This window comes from Staurois parvus, unplaced genomic scaffold (genome assembly GCF_062004578.1).
Source record: "Staurois parvus isolate SC_StPar_1 unplaced genomic scaffold, SC_StPar_1.0 ptg000186l, whole genome shotgun sequence".
Classification (NCBI taxonomy): domain Eukaryota; kingdom Metazoa; phylum Chordata; class Amphibia; order Anura; family Ranidae; genus Staurois; species Staurois parvus.
In genome coordinates this window covers 13104686-13119624 of record NW_028317982.1, presented here as the reverse complement: position 1 = coordinate 13119624, position 14939 = coordinate 13104686, and the positions used below count along the sequence as shown (strand labels likewise).

The 14939-nt window shown below is 43.4% G+C and overlaps 1 protein-coding gene across 2 annotated transcripts in view; it reads left to right on the top strand.

Annotated features, from left to right (window-relative positions):
* The window catches only part of PPARGC1A (PPARG coactivator 1 alpha), a 153024-nt gene that overhangs the window by 10311 nt on the left and 127774 nt on the right, over positions 1 to 14939 (top strand). The window lies entirely within an intron of this gene.

Below are 14939 nucleotides of genomic sequence, written 5' to 3'. Positions count from 1 at the left end.
TACCCGGGATGTTTACTAGACTCTTGTTTGGACAGATTTCAGTGAGTTATTCCTAAGAATTACAGGCCTACAATATAAAACGCCACATTTCCATGCAAAATAATGGTACCGCTTTCAGCACCAAAAATCTGAAATAATCATACCGCCAGGGAGGTTAAGGAAATCAAAAATAGAGGTTTCAAATTAGCTCCATTCACCTTAGGTACTGGTGTTTTGTGTTCTTATGTCATAAGGTCCCATGACCAAATGCCTAGTCAATTGATCACTTGATTTCTACTAAAGAGTTGAGCCATCTACACTCTGATCCTCGTTCTCAGCCAAGATCACACGTCCAAATGCAGAGACCTTTGGTCACATGACTTGCTCCATTACGTAATCAATCCCTGACCTAAAGCAAGCAGCCAGGAAAATGTCAGGACATCTAATATGCACACACTCGTCCCCGGTCCGTAACTCACCCAATAGACCTGGAGCCTTTCATTAGCAATGGCAGCCTCCTTATTTCCACTCTGACATTTTCTCCATAAGAAGGCAAGCTGGACAGGGTAACAGGTGCTTCTTATTTGACTCTGGATGAATAAACTATATCCAGAAACTGTTACAAGTGTTAATTATGCCTTCCAAATCCAAACGCTGCATGGAAATGGAATCTTCTTTTTTGCATTCTTCCCATTCTCGTGTGAGCTGGGGCACTCTTCCCGGGCACTCTGTTTTACTTTAGAAGAAGAGTGACCTTGCAGTTTAAAATCCCAATTATTTTCCTGTACGCACACAGTTCATTCATCTTTCCACTGTCATTATGTTCAGTCACATGCACACGCTGCCACATGTCACAGGCACGGCCCGAGTCTTTCTGGTTTATGTGACACCGGCTGCAGCCAGTGGGAGGCTGGTTGTTACCAGAGACTAGGGAATTAAACACATTTTTGTGGGAGTGAGCCTGGTTGCCTTGGCTGAGTGCTTTATGGGAATAAAAAGTAATAAAGTCACAGGACACGGACGTACAGGTATGACAACAGGTATATTGTCTGTGCACAAGCCTCTCAGCCTGCTCCCATGCAAGGACACACAGTTTGGCAATACACAAAGGCTAGCTTTGTTACGGTCTTGCTTTAGGAAGCTTAGGAAGAACTGGCACAGGCTTTCAAGGACTTTGCATCACCGCACGTTTGACTTGGGCTTTTGTGTCCGTTTGTACAGAAATCCTTATTGCCACAGACAAGTTTGTGTGACTGAAGGACTATTACAGCTTGTTATGCTACTTCGGCAGGAAGAAGGTGTGCGCTTTTATGCCGGATCAAACTGGCACAGGCTGATTGATCCACTTGATCCGACTTGGAATTATCCTGAGAGGCCTGTTCTTTAAAAAGATTTGATCATATATACTTGTTGGCAATGCTAAATGATCACATCGCTGATGAGCATTCAGATTGTAAGATCCATGGAGCAGGGCCCTCCTAACCCTCTTGTATTGAACTGCGTTGTCTCCCTTTAGCGCCGCGCAAACTGTTGGCGCTATATAAATCCTGTATAATAAGAATATTTATACAGTGAAGAAATGATTGAAATTATTTGCGTAGCGCAAATAGTGTATGCAGCGTTTCACATTATTATTATTATATTATTATTATACAGTATTTATAAAGCGCCAATGGTTCGCTCAGCGCTGTACATTACAAAGAGGGACAGAACATGTGACAGAACAATACCAATACAATGCAAAACATGAGGGGATCGAGGGCCCTGCTCTTTTGAGCTTACAATCTAGGAGGGAGGGGATAGTGGTACAGGAGGAGATAGCTGTGGGGGATGGAGTGGTAGGAAGAGTGGAGGAGGTCGGCAGGTTAGCAGGGGGTGGGGTAGGCTTCCCTGAAGATATGGGTTTTCAGGGTGCGCCTAAAGGAGAGGAGAGTAGGTGATAATCTGATGGGTTGGGGCAGGGAGTTCCAGAGGATGGGTGACACCCTGGAGAAGTCCTGGAGGCGGGCATGGGAGGAGGAGACCAGAGACTAGAGAGAAGGAGGTCTTGTGAGGAGCGGAGTGTGCGTGCTGGGCGGTACTTGGATATTAGGTCAGTGATGTAGTACGGGGCAGTATGGTGGACAGCTTTGTACGTCAGCGTTAGGATTTTGAATTTATTCCGTTGCGCAATCAAGACAGTTCTGCTAGGTTTAGACTGGCATCTAAATCGCAATCCAAACATGGATTGTTTTTCACAGGTGTTTGTCAGGCAGTTATGGCGCAATCAGGGGTGGACTGACAACTCATGGGGTCCCTGGGCAATAGGGGATCATGGGGCCCTGTGTATTTGCCCAAACTCCAAAAAGCCTATGAAAAAGGTACCAGGGGCATCTCATGGGGCCCCCTACTGACCCCGGGCCCTCGGGCAGTGCCCAAGTTTCCAAATGGTCAGTCCGCCCCTGGGCGGAATATGACGTCACCCATAATTGCTGCACCACCGTGGTACAACTAAATGCATTTCATGCAGTTATGGGGCATTTGTGGCCCTTCCCCATTTGTTTGAATGGGTGACATCTGTTGGGCTTGTTGCACACCAAGCGCAAAATAAGAGAACATTTTTGCTGTGGACTCAAAGTGACCCCTGGTTCACATATATGTGGCCGTGCGGGCCACGTTTTGCGCGGGCACAAGAGCCCATTCATTTGAATGGACTCCCATGCCCCATGACACGCAGGGAAGAAGTCCCTGCACTTCTTCTGAAAACACAGCCCGCATGGGAACTGAGGTTCCCAGTACGGTTGCGTTTTCCATTGCGGGCAGCGTGCCGTTAGAACTAATGGTACCCACTCGCGGGTCCGCATTCCTCTGTTCAGGTGGTGTGGCTGCACGGATTTTCGTTGATGTGAACCTAGATGTGAACCTAGCCTGAAGCATTGCAACTGGAGTATGTGAACATTCCCATTCATTGCCTTTACAGCTTAACGAGGGTCCACTAAAAACACTCCAACTGTATTTTTTAATGCCCCCAACTGCAAGTCTAAATAAAACTGTAGGCCCCTTTCACACGGGGAGCGCTCCATTTAAATCAGCGTGGGTTCTATCCACTGATCCCCTGCTAATCAGAGCAGAGCAGGCAGATTATAGGTCAGTGTCCACTCAGTTTATGCAGAATGGTCACGGACAAATCCTGCTGTGCTCTATAGGCAGTTGGGTGTAAATGGACTCCGCTGTCCATTTACATCCAACTGCCCGCCGATCCAATACTCCTAGATGGAAGGGGACAATTCCTCTTCTGTTTTTTTTTTAGTGGCCCGGATTGGATTGGATTGGAGATAGGTGGGTGTAAATGGACACAAGTCTGTTTACACCCAATGATACATAGGGATATATGGACTATCCAAAAAACTGGCAGACCTGATGTGAAAGGGGATTTTCAGTAGAACTCAAGGCATGAAAGTTAGGAGGGCCTGGCTCATGAGAGCTTATGATCTACAGTGGCAAGTGATACAAAATGTAATAGGGACGAGTCAATAAAGGAAGCAAATGTACAGTTCTTAGGTGAAGGCCAAGATAGGCTTCCCTAAAGAGATGAATTTGCAGGGATCACTTAAAAGTGGATGGAGTAGGGGATGGGCGAGCAGATTTGGGTGGAGAATTCCAAAGAATGGGACAGGATATTGAGAAGTCCTAGATGCGAGCATGGGAGGTGACAACAAAAAGCTGCACAGTGCGGTCAAGGCCAGATATAATTATTATATATGGTTTTTCCATCTCGCCTGTTTGATATCAGAACAATATTTGTGTAATAAAATAAGGAATTTGGCATATAAAGCCCAGTTATTGGTAAGGTAGGTCTGAAGTGGCCAATAATCATCCTTTGGATGGCAGGTTTCACATATATGGGTTTATTATACAAGTATTGATCAGTGACGATATCAGACATGTGATAACCCATAACAATAAGAAGAAGAATATATCACCTAATTGATCTGACTGCAATAAACCTGGTTGGGTTACTACAATCTGAACTGCATGGCATTCTAGAGGGTATTGGTGGAAAAATGAAGATTAAAGGCCTATCTGCATAACATCATGATATTTATGCAGTCAGCATAACAACGTAATATCATACACAGTTGTGTCAACGGTCCCTAGAATTCTTTTTGCAGAGGGGCCAAAATAAATGATGCAATGTTTGAACACCTTTTTCCCACTTCATCAGACATTTGCTGTCTGAATTTTCTCATAGGAGTCAGTGGATCAGTAGGACTGGATTTCCTGCCACTTTCCACTGCCCTCTCACATGAGCACAAACCTGCACATTCCCCCCAATGCAAATCTGCCTGTTTGTAGAATGATCTTTCATATGATTGATTGGCCCCCAAATTACACATATGTGGCTAGCTGCCTCATGACGTCTGTAGGTAGTAAAAGAATCATTTATTGTAACAGCTGGCAAAATCTCAAAGGAGAATGTGAACACTACATGCACAATTTTTGCAGTCTCTTTTAATGCAGTAAAAAAAACATCTGCAGCAGCGCAACTGCTGAACCTACTTTATAATATTTTTCCTTAACTGAGCAATTTAAATACAGGAAATAAAGTGTTTTGAAAAGTAATTTCAGGTCCATTGTATACAATTGGTGTTTTCTGCAATGCTTGCCTTTATGCATACACAATATGAACATATGTACATATCTGCTAAAAAATATTGTCTACAAATGTCTAACCACAATTGGACATCCATGGCAGAACTTATTATGGCTTTAAACTTTAGGTGCCGTCATGATTTTTAAATGATAATTTAACGATTATCATCATTGCAATGCGTGTGCACGTTTACATTTTTAGAGACGTGTAAACATTGTGCAGATTTCAAATTTTTTCATCAAATTAGAATTTTTATGCAATTTTTGACAGCCTTGCGAGGGTTAAAAACATCCCGTGGCCAAGGCAGGAGTTGGCCTTCTCAAAAAGCGCCTGTAGCATTGTTATTTTGTCAACCAGCAGGTGTCACCCGGTAATCAGTCTCTCCACACGGTGCTGAGTCAACATTACTCACAAGTCTTCTCACTTAGGAATGCAATCTAAATCTGCCGCTTTACATCCCTAGCAGAGCCAGGGAGACACTGAGCGTTCCACAGAAACTGCGTCTCAGGCGTAACACATTTACATAACTGAACGGTAATGCCTAGCTCATGAAATGCATAGCGCATATTAGCAAGGGGAGGAAAAGGGGGGCAGACAAATTGTTTTACTGATGATTGAAATGGCCCAGTATGATTGCAGCTGCTTCATCCGCGGCCCTCTGAATGAAAGAAGAGAATGAATCAGCTTCAAAAAGCCAGAGTTTGTCATTCTTGGCAATGGAGAGATTTACAAAGACGAACGACTTTACTCACCAACGTCACATTCTTCAGAGTTGTGGCACCGATAGGAATTTTTTTCTTTTCCTCTCGTAACTTTTTATCAGGTTGGTTCGCATAGATCTAGAGATTACAGGTATTTCGCAGTGCCGCCAGCTTCACGACGATGGCGAGTTATTCATTGTAAGACTGATTAATGAATGACCAGATCTTGCGTAAAATGACTTGGCCTCACTTTGAAACGAGTAGCACTGTTGTCTTTGCCAGTCTTGTGACTGCGGTTAATAGGTTCGTAGTGGAACTGAACCTCCAAAGAATTTACTCCAATGACTCGTTTTCTCCATTTTTAATTTGATGGCAGAGCTATTGCCTGGGGCTGAGAGTTCAAGGAGACATAATTTAAGGGGGGAAAAGTCATTGTAGATGAATTTATAATTGGCTGGTGCCCTTCAGTTCCTAATCTGTTCTCTGTGGCACTAGCAACATTATTTGGAGTCTTTTATTTATTTATTTTTGCTTTTTGTTAGGCTAAAGGAAACCTACTGAAAAACCTACTGGGAGAAATACATAGGCTTCCATTAGAATGGAAGAGATTGTGCAGAATTTGAAAGAGTGCTGCAACTGTAAAAATGCTAAGAAACACTGATGTAAGCCGGCCGTACATGGATCGAAATTTGGCCAGTTCAGCAGACCATATTTCAATCCATGTGTGGTCAGGGAGGTTATACAGAACTTGATCTACCAATCGACTTCTGTACAACAGTCTCCCACTGTCAGAAAACAAAAACCCAGCGGGGAGGATTCCCCATCCACATCAAGCTATAGCTGGAGTGGAAATTTTCCAACGGTGGATGTACAGACAACATTCAGTAAATTGAAATTTGTACAACCACCCTGCCCATAAATACCCTGATCTGCTGAATGTTGATCCGTGTATGGCTGGCTTACATCACTGTTTATTAGTCTTTACAGTTGTGGCACCCTTTAAAATTCCGCACAATCTTGAGGCACCCCATTCTAAAATGTTAAAAACTAAATGAATTGTTTTATATAGCACAGCAACATTCACACACGTAGGGCACCCAACATTAGAGGTGATTTATTCTTACAAAGCAAATAGACCTCTGCACACTGGTACTGATTAGTATTCCAGCATTTCATTTATCCCTCAATTTCTCTCCCTCACTCAGCTAATGTGACCCCAATGCTGATGCATTGGGGTCACATTAGCTGAGTGAGGGAGAGAAATTGAGGGATGAGAGAAATGCTGGAATACTAATCAGTACCAGTGTGCAGAGGTCTATTTGCTTTGTAAGAGGAGAGGGGTAAGGAAGGGACAAGAAACCAATGATGTTATCAGTTATTTGGACACCAGAGGCTGGTTGTAATGCTGCCCAATAAAAACCTGTGGCTTTGTGAAACTATAAGGCAGGCATGGTTCACATGCTGGCTTGTGGACAATTTTTGGACACTTTGGGGCAGTTTTTATGCATTTTGCCAAGGCATCCCTGCAGAGCACAGAAGGCACCCCAGAGTGCCATGGTACCCTAGATCAGTGATGGCGAACCCGTGGCACGCGTGCCACAGCCAGCACGCCGAGCCTTATCTGTGGGCACGCCAGGAGAATACCGTATTTTTCGCTCCATAAGACGCACTTTTTTCCCCCAAAAAAGGGGGGAAAATGTCAGTGCGTCTTATGGAGCGAATATAGAGCGGCCGGTCCGGTATTTCCACCGCCCCCGTGTCAGAATACCGGGCCGGCCGCTCAGCTCTGCAGTGGGACCGTACCTGTCCCTCTATCCAGCGGCGCGCTGTCTTCCCGGCTTCTGTAGTGTGCGTGACAGCCGGGTCCCAAGTGCGCATGCGCAAGAAGCAGTGCTCTTTGTGAATGGTAAGGCGGTACCTGGGACACATGACAGATCCCAGAAGCCGCCGGACCAATCACAAAGCGCAGCGCTTCTCGCGCATGCGCAGTGGGCATCCGGCTGTCCGACGAGCGCCCACACTACAGAAGCCGGGAAGACAGCGCGCGGCTGGATAAAGGAACAGGTAAGATAAAAAAAAAACTCTGCGGAAGTAAGAGCGGGTACCTGTCAAATTCAGGTACCCGCTCCCCCTCCCTCCCCAAAGGTCAGCAGTCACCTGTACTGTCCGCAGTCTCTGGTCATCCCTGTGCTTTCCGCAGTCTCTGGTCATCTCCAGTACTGTCCGCAGTCTCTGGTCATCCCTGTACTGTGTCCGCAGTCTCTGGTCATCCCTGTACTGTCCGCAGTCTCTGGTCATCCCTGTACTGTCCGCAGTCTCTGGTCATCCCTGTACTGTGTCCGCAGTCTCTGGTCATCCCTGTACTGTGTCCGCAGTCTCTGGTCATCCCTGTACTGTGTCCGCAGTCTCTGGTCATCCCTGTACTGTGTCCGCAGTCTCTGGTCATCCCTGTACTGTGTCCGCAGTCTCTGGTCATCCCCTGTACTGTCCGCAGTCTCTGGTCATCCCTGTACTGTTAATTAGTTTGCACTACTGTACGAGTTGTTTTTTCTAAACCAAAAGCTCGATATTCAGGTTTCATTGCAGTGTTGGCACTTTGAAAGAAATAAGTTGGTTTTGGGTTGCAGTTTGGGCACTCGGGCTCAAAAAGGTTTGCCATCACTGCCCTAGATGATAAAAAAAGGCTCTTCTAACTCTTCCCCTATTGCTGCCACCATACATATGTTCTATGTTAGACGGTGTATGAGCTTATACAGGATAATGATGTCCTTCCTATGTCATGTCCCAAGCACCTTCATGATCCGTACATGCCTACTTTGCTTCCAACTGTCCACTCCAGGACAGTGCCCCTCACCTTATGGTTATTACTCTACAAGTACTCTACTGATGAAGGGGGGCTTTGAACCCCAAAACATGTTGTTTTCATTGTTAGCTAGTGCATGTGAGTTGTTGTGTGACCTAGTTGCTGTGTGGACTAGTGTAGTATTCCCATCTTTTAAACTTTTTTTAGTAATCTCCTCCAAGGGCACAGCAGGGCGCCGTGGTTGCAGTTCCCAGGACTGCACACTGCATATAACATTACAAAAAATCATCCCAAGATTCAGCTCCCTGATACCACAAAAAAGACTTCCCACATGATGTGACAATGTTCACTTGATTCGGTGCTCGGATCTGAGCACTGCACCATGGGAGTACGTTACTTTTCCATGCCCAGAAGTACTGGATATTTTTCAGCAAGGGAGTGCTACAGTGTGTCTGTTCCTCTTTATGCCTCACAATCTCTTTAAGTGCAAATGTATAGGGCTATAGAAATAATGGGCTGTTAAAACTGTCAAAAGTGCAGTAAACTTGTTTTCCAACCTTTTAAAGTTTTGTATTTGTGATTGTCAATTGCTAGTAAAAAAAAGTTGATTACAAACTGATCGTGCACTCTCCTTCAGGTTTATCAAAAATGCAATGCGATTGGCTAAGCCATTTCATTTGTATCCAATCCAATCAGGTAGACACTCAGATTATAAACTCGTTGGTAGATTTAAGAGCATTTGTTAAAGTGTTGCTAAACCCACAACAGTAAAATCAGTCTGTATATGCAGTAAAGCATGCTTGTTATACTCCCTGTGGAACCTAAGGGGTTAATCCTCTGCATTTTGTAAAAAGGCTGTTTGATCCTTTCTTCTCTGTTCTTCCCCTTTTTCAAGCGACCACCTCTTATCTCCTGATAAGACAGACTTAACCTTAGGCATTTTGCACATGCTCAGTTTGGTGTGTACTGCTAGAGAGTTTTTTTTTTATCTTGGGAGAGTGCATGTGATTAATACAGGGCCGATCAGCACTGTCCAGACAGAGGTCAGAGGTTTTGCATCCTCCTAGAGCAGAAAGAAAACTACTCCTACAACATTTAGCTAGTGCTGGGCTGGACACTGATAGAAGTCACAAGACTGCTCTAACTTCTGATGAGAAAAGGTATTCAGCAGTTTATATTTACTAAAATACTTGCATTTCCATGTTCTGTGTACTGCGGGAGACCAGATATAGTGAATGCAGGGTCCGGGGTTTAGTAACACTTTGAATTACAAAATGTGGGGTCAGTTTAAAGGCTTTTTCCACCTTTTGCAAAACCAAAAAAAACAAAAACAAAAAAAAAATAATAATAATAAATGCATCCACATTGATTGAGTGATTGAACAGGCATTTTTTTTTTGCATTGGAGCTTGTAAAGCATTGCAACCACAATCCTCTAGCCCCAGGTCCGTACGAAGGTGCCTATCTTCAGGGGTCTGGAGGAAGTATCAATGGACTACAAGGGTGGTGTGGTGAGATCTGTGAGTCCTGTTTCTGTGTTGGACATGCATCTTGAACAGTCAAGGCAATGTCAGTTTCCATTTTCGCATCCTAACAGATTGCTTTCAGCAGCTCAATAACTACAAGTGATGCAACAGATTTTACCATACATACAAGGCCTATGTAAGGGTGCTAAGACTGTTGCTTTTAATGCTTCAAAGTGCTTATTTTGCACAGAGATTTCCTAGCATGTCATAAAATATCTGCAAAGAATCAATGAAAAGGGTAACGGTCTCCGACAGTGTTCTGTATTTGGGAAGGCCTTGATATCCATGTAGGTGCACAGGTGGAAGACAGAGCACGTGTCCATTTTTCCTCTATCTGCTACTCACGTGGTGAGCCCTATATGGCTGTTCTACTTGAAGTGGGTGTTTATCTAGAGTATTATTTGTACATTCAAATCAAGGTTCAATTTTGTCACCTTTTTGGCGTCAAAGAACCTGCCAGATCAGTCTGTTTACGTATTGCTAGTCCAACAAAGACTTTTTGCTGGGCCACTTTAAAAGAGTGTTTAAACCTGAATTACTCCCTAAATCACCTTAAGTGTGCTTGGTTTAGATTATAGATTGCCATTGCTGTTAGACTAACTCTAGACATATCCTTTCAATTGTCGGCCAGCAAAAGAGAGGTTATCTGAGCGGTCACTTAACAAGCGTGTGTTTTATGTGTACGATAGCATTATAAAATACTAAAGCATATCTAAAACAGTACAAGAGCTGACATTATATGCACATTGTAATATCATATCTGTAGCCATGTTAAATAAACAAGACAAGACCTGTGTAGCTGGCAAGGAGTATAGGCAAATACAGTCAAATCACAGCTACCTTGTGGTTAACGAAACCTACTTCAGCAAATTGTTTGCATGTCCAAAGGTTTGCTTTCAAAGCGTAGTCAGTTATTGGACTCTACAGACTTTAGGGCTACAGTCATATTATGGAGGTAGGGTTTAAATCGGAGAGGGCTGCTCTTGGATTAAGGGCCCCTAGTTTAATCTAAGGGCCTACGCTGCGATTTTAGCCAATTAACAAATTCAAATATATACAGATGGCAATTTTGTTCTCATTATGCTCAGTAAGCGGCACAAGGGTCTAAATCAAAAGTGCATAATAGGTCAATGGAATTAATGTTTAAGGCTAACCATACTCATTAAGATTTCTCTCGTTCAGAGCACAGATTGAACAAAAGAGATCAATAGATTCCCTGTTCATGCTTAACAGCTTGGATGGAGGAATCTATCCTGCTGGCTGTTGTATTCCAACAGCTGACAATCCCTCTTTCATCGTCGGGATAAAAATTTTTACCCACCTCTTTTTTGATTTTCAGACCAAAGTTTATCGAGCCATGCGGTACCGACAGAGTCACTCATAGCCTGAGCCATGTAAGGCCAACAGAAGTCAATACAAGCCTACCATTTAGAGCCCAACTACATCCAACACATTTTCTTTTGTTTTGGATACATTGGGGATGCATTAGGACATCTGTCAAGTCTTTATTCTTTCAGTCTAATCTACTCAGTACCTTACCCCTTTAGTCCAGAATGGGGTGCTCAGCCAATAGTAATGCTGCATTATTGCTCATTCAAGAAATAGACATTGGTATAGATGTTTATTTTATTTTTTTCATGTTTTGGAACTTTCTCTTGCATATTAAATTTTATGTACTTTATAATGTAACCTCAATAAATCTGGAGTTTTATATTGTACAATGTGGAAGAAGTAGAAAGTATAAGTGTGCTTCTGGCACCGCTCGAGTCTGACAGCAAATAATGAATCACCCTGCCGGCAGAGAGGAGCAGCATCCCAAGTAACTCCAGAGACCTGGCAATGTGTATAAAGATGAACGTCGCTCAGACCGATCCCCAGGAGTCAGAGAGGAACATTGTGTAATGAGTGGCTGCAGCCGTCACTCTGGTCACGTCCTCTGGCCACGTCCTCTGGCCACGTCCTCTGGCCACGTGTGGCCAGAGTGACGGCTAAGGCCACTCATTACATATTATTCCTCTCTGACTCCTGGGGATCGGTGTCAGTGGTGTTCATCTTTATACACATTAGAAAGTATAAGGTTGTTTACCTGATGTGCCTTCCTACCCTCATGACCCCCATTCCCCTCATTTCTTGTCCTGGTGTTTCAGGTGATGGAAAATCTCCCCAGTGATGTCGCAAGCAGCAACACATACATGGCGGATATTATAAACCTTTCTCACTCTGTTCTTAGCTAAAAAATGTAATTACTTAACTTAATACTAAGTGATCTTATCTGCCCCTAATACTTTGTGCACTCTGGCAGCCAATGCAGGTGCTTCTTGATATGAAGAAGCATGTGAGCTCCTTCGATGATGCAATGCTCTAGCCTAGTGGCCAATTGCTGGACCTGAGCACTTTCACATAACAATGGTGGCTTCACGTATTCCTCTTTTCTCCAACACTGGGTATTTTGGTACCAGCTGTGATGGAGCAAGTGACAATGAGGAATTACTGGGGAAGTGATTGTAACATGGTCAAGAGGGAGGCTTTGCACAAACACTCAAGTGTTTTCAGAGTTCCTGCAAAGATAAATCCCATGTTAGCTTTGTATGTCTGGTAGGGATTCCAGTGGTGAGATATCAGATAGTCCCATCTTGCTGGTGAGGAAAGTACCACAAACTGATGGCATGGCTCTCCTGGTTTGATTCTATATAGCACTGAACTAACAACTGGGAGAGTTGGGGGGGATCCAGATTGAAGTCTGCAACATCATCATTATGACTTTTTAGGGAAGGGGAGGATCAAAGCTTTGCAAGCTCGGTCAATTCTGCCATCATTTTACAGTGTCCTCATTGCGGCAGGTTAGTAAACTCTCTGACTGGCAGCAGGTAAATTGTCTTTTTATATACTGGCATCAGAATGAAGAATCACAATGGTGCTTGCAGGACCCGAAGTCCCAGAAATAGCAGTAGGTTCTCTGATTGCCCACTTCTGCAATAGAGCTTCATCAAAAACCAGCAGACACCGAAAATGAGGGGGGTGTGCTGCTTTTATCACACAGATAGCAAATCAATTGAAATTCAGATAAGTGTGGAATGTTTTCTGTGTTTCAGTTTTGCCAGATTTACTTAAGACATTGTGCAGCGCGGCCCCGCATTTCAAAATGACACTTCCCATTGCTAGGAGCTATTTCAGCTCACGCACTGTTCCTTTACAAAAGGAACGCAAAGAGCTTGGGAATCACAATGTGATTGCTTGTACCATTTACACAGCAAATTGCCATCCCCTTTTAGCTCTATAAAATGGAGCAGATAAAACCCACCAAGGTCTCAAAGTCTTGCCTTTATGAGATTATTAGATTTTATAGGGCAGGTTTAGGAGACACATGGCATTGTAATTTGTTCAGCTATAAATAACAAACAAAACTAATGCTGACTCAAGTTGTCAAACTTTACAAGAATAATAAAAAGACTTGAACTTGCCTGTAAAATGTGGTTTGAATAGCTGAATATATAGTTAAACTGCTCTCATCAAGAATAAATATGAAATCTAGGGTTCTTTAAAAATAGGCAAGAAACAAAGGCATTCAGGAATCTTCTTTATGTGTACTATTTCAATTAGGGTTTAGTGCAAAGTAACAGGTTCTCTTAATGGCTCACTTATGCTACTGATACCTATGTTCGTCACTTTCCCCTGTCTCTTCATTAGCCTGGTAGATCCTGACCAATAAGCCCTGTAAAAGTTCAGCATTGGGTTGTGTTAGAGCTTGCACAGTCCTAATTACCGCCCCCCCCCCCATGTGACAGTGCTTGGGCCTGGTGATTGGCTATACAGGGAACTGAACACTACATCATGGAAGGAAGGGGAGTGATTGCCCCCCTATACCTAGACGGACAAAATATTTTAAAAGGTCCCATGTGGCCACCAGAGCAATGAGGGAACACGGGAATGTGAGTATCAACAAAAGAGAGAGGACAAGCTATCAAGTAAACCTGTAAAGTCATTTTTGGTGAAATGTGTCAAGGAGACAATGGTTTTTGGGTGATGATGTTGTAGCTACTTTATAGATGTTCAAATAAAACAACCTGAAAAAGCAGATTGGAGTATGGCTCTCATTCACACATTTTTCCAGTGATGAATGAAGGTGGGCATTCTTGAGCTGGCACCCTGATGAATGTGATCCACAAAAGAATCAATGTGATGTTTCGGGGACACGCTGGTCACGCTGGTCCCCTTTATCAGGACAACAGACTTAGGGCTCATGTACACGGGGCGATTGGAAAACTCTTCTGAATGATGGAAACTGACTGCTGGAAAATGTAGGTTAAAAACGTCAGTTTAGCCTTGTTTGCATACCGCATAAGCGTTTTTAAAAGATAACCTCAGGAGACCTTCCCAAATACCCAGAATGCACTGAACAATAGTAAAAGATTAACTATTTCAGACATTTTGAGGGGAATAGAGAGAGCAGAAGCAGAGAGAGCAGTATGTGTTGAGATGACCTGTCTTTTCTGGTTGTATTCACTATGGATCCCATCATGAGCATAATGCAGCGCGTTCTACCATTTTTTCCTTCACGCGGAACCTGGAACTGACTGCGCTGGTGTACCAGGTCCATTTGAATACATGGCAAATGCTTTGCATGCATTTCTGATGATTAAAAAAGGCTCTGGACAGCATCTGGACATGGAATAGTTAAAAAAGCTTCTAAACGCAAATACTTATAAATGCAGTTAACCCGCGTTTACAAGCATTTGGCGTTTGAAATGCTGGTAAAATCTACTCCTGAACGCAAGTTTGGTGCATTCAAAAAAATGACTGTAAACTTAACTGCCTGTAAACGACTGTAAATGACTATGTGTACATGGACACATAGGAAAACATTACGAGAGTTCAGGGGCTGCTGAAAAAAATGCTCAACAGTTCCTGAACATCAGTTTAGCAGCTGCAGTGTACATGAGCCCTTAGATGCTTGATGAAAATATTGACTGCAGTGCCAAAGATGTGCATTACCAGGATAATTTTAGCATGACATCAACCCTTTGTACCAGAGCTCCATTTTGGTCCTTGGTGTGAGGAAGCTTTTGGAATGTAACAGCCATTAGCCTAGTATAACATCATTTCCTAGATTGTAAGCTCCAAGGATCAGGGCCCTCCTATCCCTTTTGTATTGAACTGTATTGTTGCTGTATTGTCTCCCGTAATATTGTAAAGCGCTAAGCAAACAGTTGGTGCCATATAAATCCTGTATAATAATAATAATTTCCGTTTCTGAAGAGCTAGTCCATGGCTCTGGCAGTGTTCCTCATGCAATCAGGT